Genomic DNA, 7,780 nt, shown 5'->3' with positions numbered 1-7,780 from the left:
TGAAAACATGATACTTTTTACATTTTTGGACAAAAACTAATAAAATCATGAAGGAATGATAGGGCAGATGGATACCTGGACTTGAGTAGTAAATTTTAGGGGTGGCATTAAGATGTGTAGGAGGGGGTGGGGGGTGGCGGCTTGTGGGAGGTAAAGGGTTGCTCAAGAGCCTCTTTTTTAAAAAAATATTTTTTTGTGTTAAGGAACCTTATTTATTTATTTATTTATTTATTTATTTATTTATTTATATGTGTGCTGAGAATCGAGCCCAGTGCCTCACACATGCTAGGCAAGTACTCTACCACTGAGCCACCACCCCAGCCTGCTCCAGGAGAGCCTCTTTGTGCAGGGTTAGTGCCTCCCAGTCCCTGGGCTCTGGGCGCCAGGGCTCTTCTCCCGTCGTGGTATATGAGGGACATAGCTCCAGAGAGAATCCTGTGCCCTCTGCAGGTAGGAAATGATGGGCCAGGGGCTCTTTCTGAAGTTACAGTGGCTCAGAGCGGTTTCATCAAAACACCACCCTGGCCCATGTTGAGGTGGCAGGACCCTAACTCTAAGTGCATAGCCCTCAGAGTGCTGGGATTCCTTCACCCTGCAAATATGTCACCCCCAACCCCAAAACAAATGGAAAAGAAAAAAGAAAACAAACAAACCACCTATGACCTGTTTGAAAGTGTTTCAAGTGGAGGGATCAGAGCGGGGCCTGAGCAGCCAAGTGAAGTCGGCCCTGCAGGTGGCCTGGCAAGGGATGGGGATAGTGATGTCATTAGGAGCTAGGGTCCCCTGCCCTTGACTATGATTAGAATTTGAATCTTCTGGATTTCGGAGACCTCTGAGGTCACTGTGTGGCTATGTCCTCCCGTCACCTATTGGCCCTGCCAGTGAAAATAAATGGTGTGGGGAGGAAGCCCAGCTATCTGAAGGATAGAATCCCAGTTTGCACATAACAAAACCAACAAGTCCAGTGAGCTTTCTGGGGCCCCAGATCAGGTGGGGGGTGGAGGAGGATTCAGATGGGTTGATGGAGGCTGCCGCTTGAGGTGCTCGGTCATTCTCAAATCATCCACCTGGGGGCGCTGGTGGCCTTGGGCTGCCCTTGCAGCAGACAGATCAGGGCTGGAGCTGGCTCTGAAGCTGCGGCAGGAGCTTGGCCGAGAACTCCCACCCAGGCAGACTGGACGTCTTCCTGCAGGGCCCACGACCCCTCCTGCTGCCCGGAGCCAAACTCACGCCATCCCCCAGGCTCACTCCTCCTCCACATCCATGCAGGAACCTGGGCAGATGCCAGGTGCCCTCTCTGGCTCCCCTCACCCCCACCCAGCTGCCAGCCCTGAGTCGTGGAGGGTGGAAGGAGGGCAAGGCCTGGGGAGAGGGAGGCTCACACCTCGCAGGCCCAGAACAGGGCTGAGCAGCCTGCACCAGCCATGCTGGCCCCCCTGCCAGCCAGGCCCCAGCCACATTCCCCTCAAGCCTTCCAGAACTCCCCTTGTGTTCTCTCTGCTCTGAACCTGACCATGGCCTCACGGGGCGGCCTGTCCACCCCTCCTCCCTGGTGCCCCAGCCTCCTCTCACCCCTCTCTGAAGTCACCTCGTCTGGGCCTGATTCCCTGGGCTCTCCTTGACTGACGACCGTCCAGGGTGGGCCCAGGAGGCCTCCATGCAGTGCGTGGGGGGAATAGCGCAGGCTCCCCTGGTGGGAGGGGGGCGTCGGGAGAGGACAGAGGGGGCAGGACCTGGCGCTGGGGCCTAGGGTTGGGTCTCTCCTCCCAGCATCCCCAGCATGGCTGAACCCTGGGACTTGCCTTTCTACTAACCAGACTCAGGAAACTGAGCAGGGGCACGGAGCGCAAGTCCCCGGTGTCGGCAGATGGGCACGCCTGGGGGTCCCCTGCCCGGGGGAGCTGGCCGGGTGGCGGAGGCCTTGAACTGTAGGCCCCAGTGCATCCGATTTGGATGCAGGTTCACCAAGCAAGCCCTTCCTTGTCGCTGGTGTGGCCATGTCCCCCTGGGGAGTCCATTTGGTGCTATGTGGACCTGGCATTAACTAGTGCAGACTTCCATGGAGGGAAAGTTCCGGGTAGGTGCAGAAGCCACCTTTCAAGTCTCTCTCCACTCTTGTGGTTAGGCAGGGAGGAAACAACCGTTGGGTGCCCCAGCACCTCATGGGGTGTCCTAGAGGGTGACCGCCTCTGTGACATGGGCTGTGTACCCTTATGTCCAGGGGAGAAGAGGTGTAGGCTGAGTCCGGCCTCCAATTGACAGTGGGACAGTGTCGTCGGCCTGGGATTTAATTACATTATTGGCCTCGTGGGGCTTACCTTATGGTTACTTTTTATTTCTGGCAAGTGACGTGAATTTTCCACTGGTGGCATTTCTTAACACAGGCCTGCCCAGCCCCCTCCGTGGCAAAGGAGACGAGCCCCCAGAGACTCAGGTGTCATTTGCAGATCTACGCTGCCCATAGGGGCCTCACTTGCAACATCTGGGGAGGGGGGCTGTTACCCCAGCCCTGCCTCATGCACAGGGCTGGTGCCTGGGTCCAGGGGGGCAGAAAGCCATCGGCCTGGAGTCTGGCGCCTCCCTCAGTGTCCCTCTTCCTTCTGACCTGGGTCTACTCCCTCTGTCCCCCACGCTGGAGGCTGTCATGAAGCAGAGTTCTTTGGTCTCACTGCGGGGGGTGGGGGGACCAGCAGGTGCCAGTTACAGAAGGCGCTAGGTTGAATGGGAGCGCGGTGCTGAGGGTCCGTGATGCCTTGAACCGTTGGCTTTAACTCGCGTAGGTGACAGATTCTCATGATTCTATTGGTGGGGACCTCAGACCTCTCCTGGGAGCCTGGCAGCGACCTAAGACTGGACGACACCTCTTGCCTACCCCACCCCATGGGACAGTGCCGTCGCCCTCTGGGCTTGACTCTCTAAAGTGGAGATAGAGCCCTCCGTGCCTTCAGAAGACCTGTCGACCTGCAGCCGCCTTTGAAGCATCTGGCCTGTGGGGTTCAAGATTATTTTCACAGAAACCACCGCACTTTTTCTATTTGTTCTCGAGTTTCAGCAGCTTATGTAACAGTTAATTATAGTCAGGGGCACAATGGAGAGACGGGACAGGTGCAAACCGGTCTGGGGACAAACACCCTGGATATCAGCAAGCATAGGTGGGAGGGGTGGCCTGGAAAGGGACAGGCAGGAGCCCAGCTCCCTGTGGGCACAGAGGGTGAGGTGCCAACCAGCAGAGCAGAGCCTGCCTCTGTCCCCTGCAGGAACCCTGGAAATTCCCTCTTGTTCCCGTGCAGAGCAGCTGTCCCCGCGAGGCCAGTTCCCAGCAGACTGGGTCGACAGTGCACCCTCTGGTCCCCTCCCTCCTCCCTCCAGGATGTCCACCCTCCCAGATCGAGGGCCCTCCGTCCTATGGCCAAATCTTCGTGCCACATCTGGCCTTGAAAGCCCTTGGGAACCGATGAGCTGCCCTGAGGCTCGGGGCCCTGCTCTTCCCCTGCAGATCAGAGTTGGGACTAGGATGAAAAGAGAGGGGCCCTCAGGGGCAGAACTGAAGGGACACCAAGAGCAGCGATCCTAATCCAATTAAAGATGGCAGGAATTTTTTTTAAAATAAAAATTTTTAAAAGGGATGGAGGAGTTGGTCAGTGGTAGATGCCTGCCCAGCACGTGGGAGGCCCTGGGTTCAAGTAATAGGCAGCAATAGGAGGCCGTGTGGGGTCAGAATCCCGTCTGTTGCTGAAGGACTGTGGAGTGACGTGGCTGCTTCTTTTTTTGTGGGAGGTACCAGGGATTGAACTCAGGGGCACTCATCACTGAACCACATCCCCAGCCCTGTTTTGTATTTTATTTAGAGACAGGGTCTCCCTGAGCTGCTTAGCTCCTTGCTTTTGCTGAGGCTGGCCTTTGAACTCAGGATCCTCCTGCCTCGGCCTCCTGAGCTGCTGGGATTACAGGCATGTACCACCACACCCGGCTCTTTTTTTTTTTTTTTGTCAGTATTGAGGATTGAACCCAGAGGCACTTTGACACTAAGCTTCATCCCCGGTCATTCTTTATTTTTCATTTTGAGACAGAGTCTCCCTAAGTAGCTGAGGCTGTCTTTGAAGTTGGGATCCTCCTGTCTCAGCCTCCAGGCCACCGTGCCCAGCTTTTGCACCCGGCCAGTTTGGAAAACAGTTTGGTGGTTCCTGGGAAAGGTGGCCACAGAGCGTTTGAGCATTCCTAGGTGTGTGTCCAAGAGAAATGATGACACATGTCAACACCCTTGTTCACAGAAGCACTGTCCATAGCAGCTGCTCAGGAGCAACCCAGCCCCAAGGTGCCATGAGATGAAAGAAAGAGAAGCAGACAGATCCAGGATTGCAGAGTGCTACTTACTGGGGACTTACGGAAGGGTGGTCCTGGGAGGCAGCAAAACCAGTTGGATCCTGCAATCTGGGTTAGAAAGAGGGATGTAAAGTAGAGTTAGGACAACGGTGACTTCATCCTGACTGAACATAACTGCTTCACCTTAAACAGTATCGAAGAACCAGGCATATCCCAGGAGCCCGGGCCCAGTCGTAAGGCTCCACATACTACCGTGACGGTTCGGTCTCTTCATAGTTTGCTGGGAATCTATGCAGGAAACCCGACTGGGGTGACTCTGAGGCATCATTCATGGTGGTTGCCACTCAAGATGGCTGCAGTCACGTCAAGCGGAATCCATGCATTCATAGCCCATAGTGGAAACAACCTAAATATCCATGAGCCCATGAATACGTAGTACAGTCTATACCCATGGAGTGTTGGCTCCTAATATCGTTCTCCAATTCTGCAATTAAAGGAGCCGAGATTGCTGGGAGAATGGCTGATTCTCGGAGTTTGGCAAGAAAGACCCAAAATGAGCCTGGAATATCTCGTGAGTCCAGAAACTAAGGAAGCGCTTAAACACACACACACACACACACTATTAAAAGGCAAAAAAACAACTGAAGGAACCTCCAGTAGCCAAAGATGGAACAGTCTGAGCCACAAATAGGTGCGGTGTTGGATTACAAGACTGTACACCATGAATCCATTCTGCTGGATAAGTAAGTGAATGGGAGAGATGAGTCTCCCGTGAGAATGCAGGCTCCGCCTCAAGGTGGCCACGCATGCCCACTTCCTTCCAGGAGCACAGCTGGCTGGGTCCCATCAAGAACTCTCCATTGGGTGTGCACCATTATTATCCCCGTTTTACAGATGAGGAGACCGAGCCACAGAGAGGCCAAGCGCTAGATCAATTGCTCAGGGCAACACAGCTAGGAAGCAGGGCACGTTTCTGCTCTTCCGCGGCAGATCTATCGCGATCCATCTGGCCAGTTCCCCCACCATATGCCTTAGGATCTAGCAGGGTGTGAGGGCTATAAATGGTGCTCGAAAAAATTGTGGAATGAGTGAAAGTAGGGATGAGCAGAGAGGAGAGGGCCAAGCAGGAGAGAGACGGAGTTAGAGACGGGGTGCTGGCTGGCACCGGGACTGAGGCTGTGTGACTCAGGGCAGGTTCCTCGACCCCTCTGAGTCTGTCTCACCTTTCTCATCTGTGCGATAGGAACAGGGCTTCCAACCTCCGGGGTGAAGGTGGGAGTAACAGGAGGTCACGTGAGCGTGCTGGACGTGAATCCCGCTCCATGCCCGTAGTCGTGTAAGGAGGGTTTCTGTTTTCTGCCGGGTATTTCAGTCCCTAAGCCCCACTCTGCCAGTCTGGCGGGAAACACAACTTCAGCTCTTGAGTCAGGATTTCGGGGTGAGGCACCAGGTGGGCTGGTCCTCGGTCAGGTCTTCAGGGACGTCCATCTTCACAAACCAGAAGGGGCAACGCCTGATGATCCTCACCCCTCTGGGGCCTGGTAGCCCCCATTTACCTGGGAGCCCCGGCCACCATTTACGTGGGCCACCAGGGAGCAGGGCAAGAGAGCATAGAGGTGGTAAGTGCAGCTTGGCACCCAGCCTGGCCACCTGCCAAGCCCCGTGCCCAGCGTGGTCTGGGGAAGCCATCCTACAGGCCAGTGGCAGTGCTGACCCTGGGCTCCCTGGGCCTCTCCCCTCCGGCACCTGCCCTGGGCCTGCCTCTGAGGTCAGGTGCGTGTCCCCCCTCCTCCGTGGGTCCCCAGGAGCTCTGCCGGGTGGGGAACCTCTGCCTACTCCCGTTGGCAGGCCTCAGCCTTCCGCCATCGCACTTTTCCTGGGGCAGCAAGTGCCAGGAAGGGAGGGGGGATGCCCGGGGAGTGGTGAGAAAGCAGAGCCAGGTGGACCTCTCGGATCCTCCCTCTCCCCTGCGGGTGCAGCTCCGTGGCCCTCCTCTTCCTTGGTGTGCACAAGAGGTCCGGGCACACTCCCCGCCCCCCACTGGCCCAGGCCACAGTGCGTCAGGGCGGAGCTTCCTGCTCAAAGCCCTGGGGTGGCAGCCAGATCTGTCCACCCAGCCCTGTGCGGGCTTCTTCTTCTGGGAACCACTGCTGCCCCCTCTGGGGTCCCAGGGGGAGTTACCAGCTCCTCACTTGAGCCCGCCCTCCTCCCTGGAGGGATTGGACACCACCCCCCCAGCTGGACCAATTAGAGAGCCAACCCCTTGCAGTGTGGCGGGCTGAAGCTGGGCATGTGACAAAACAGACCAATCCAGGTCCTTCCTGAGGATCTCTCTACCTGAAACCAACCCACCTGGGCCCAAGGGTTTGTCCAGGTGCAAAGAAGCCCAGGCTGGCAGGGGAGAAGGTTCTCCGGCAGAGGGACAGAGAGGGGGGAGGGGCCCGCAGCCTCAGGGCCCTGGCTCGGGTCATCCCCTCTCCCAAGGCCCCTCCTTCCCTCCGAGGGGCTAGCCAGGGACCTTCAGAAACGCCTCCTGCCTCTGGTTTGTTAGGCTTCCATCCCAGGTAGGAACACTCCACGGGCTCATGTCCTGGCTGGCTCCCGGTGTCCTCCAGCACGCAGCAGTGTGTGACCTGGCAGGTGATGAATGGCTCGCTGCCTCAGTTTCCCCAGCTGTGACCCCACTGGTTAACCGAGAGCTCTTGCCGCACCTCACACCCAGGAAGCCCGCGACTCCACTCTTCAGCCAGGGCACTCTGGGTCCTGTGCCTTCTGGGCCGCGGCCTCTGCCCAGTACTGTAGGACCTCAGCAGGTGACCTTCCCTGGAAACCAGGTCTTTGCAGATCTAAAGATTTCCAGATGGGATCCTCGTGCGCTGGGAGCAGGCCCTCACTCCAGTGACTGGCACCACTGGATGACATTGATGAGGGGAGTGAGGAAGAGGAGAGGACAGGAGGAACCTTCCCTCGGAGACTCCTGAGGGAAACGCCTTGATCCAGAGCTTCGCGCCACCGGAGGGGTGACATCATCGGTTTCTGTCTGTGGAAGCTGGCCAGCTTCCACAGACACTGGTTAGGCAGGTCCGGGTCACTCACCAGGCTCACAGAGGGGCCTGGGCAGGTTGGCCGTGTGGCCAAGGAGCTTCCAAACATTGTTCTCAGCCCCGTTTAGTGGCACACGCCTGTGGTCCCAGCAACTCAGGAGGCTGAGGCCAGGGGAGTCGGAACCCTGCAAAAAAGGCTCTGCAGTCCCATGTGAAAAATACCGTGTTTCAAAATGGTGCACAAAAACACATAAACCATAAAAGAATAACAAATTGGGCTTTACCAAAATTAAGAAGCCAGCTTCAGGGCCGGGATGTGGCTCAGTGGGTGGAGTGCTGTGCCTGCCCAGCCTCAGCAAGGGCCTGGGTTTGATCCCAGAACGGGAAACAACAAAACAAACAAACAACTGTGA

At 56.7% G+C, this 7,780-nt stretch overlaps 1 long non-coding RNA gene across 2 annotated transcripts; it reads right to left on the bottom strand.

Moving 5' to 3' along the window:
• Window positions 1-4,031: 4,031 nt before the first annotated feature.
• Window positions 4,032-7,487, bottom strand: LOC124082920 (uncharacterized). 2 transcript variants are annotated; one of them, XR_006848539.2, is made up of 3 exons: window positions 5,547-7,319; window positions 4,375-4,431; window positions 4,032-4,218 (listed from the first exon to the last, which is right to left on the bottom strand). It is a non-coding gene; the product is annotated as an uncharacterized LOC124082920 (long non-coding RNA). The 2 variants fall into 2 exon arrangements; XR_009225422.1 differs by having other exon boundaries at window positions 4,032-4,431; window positions 5,547-7,487.
• Between the last annotated feature and the right edge of the window lie 293 nt (window positions 7,488-7,780).

Source organism: Marmota monax, unplaced genomic scaffold (genome assembly GCF_021218885.2).
Source record: "Marmota monax isolate L192 unplaced genomic scaffold, Marmota_monax_Labrador192_F-V1.1 WCK01_AAM20220418_F8-fsc00051, whole genome shotgun sequence".
NCBI lineage: Eukaryota > Metazoa > Chordata > Mammalia > Rodentia > Sciuridae > Marmota > Marmota monax.
The sequence above is the reverse complement of the archived record's forward strand: the minus strand, read 5'-3'. Positions and strand labels throughout refer to the sequence as shown.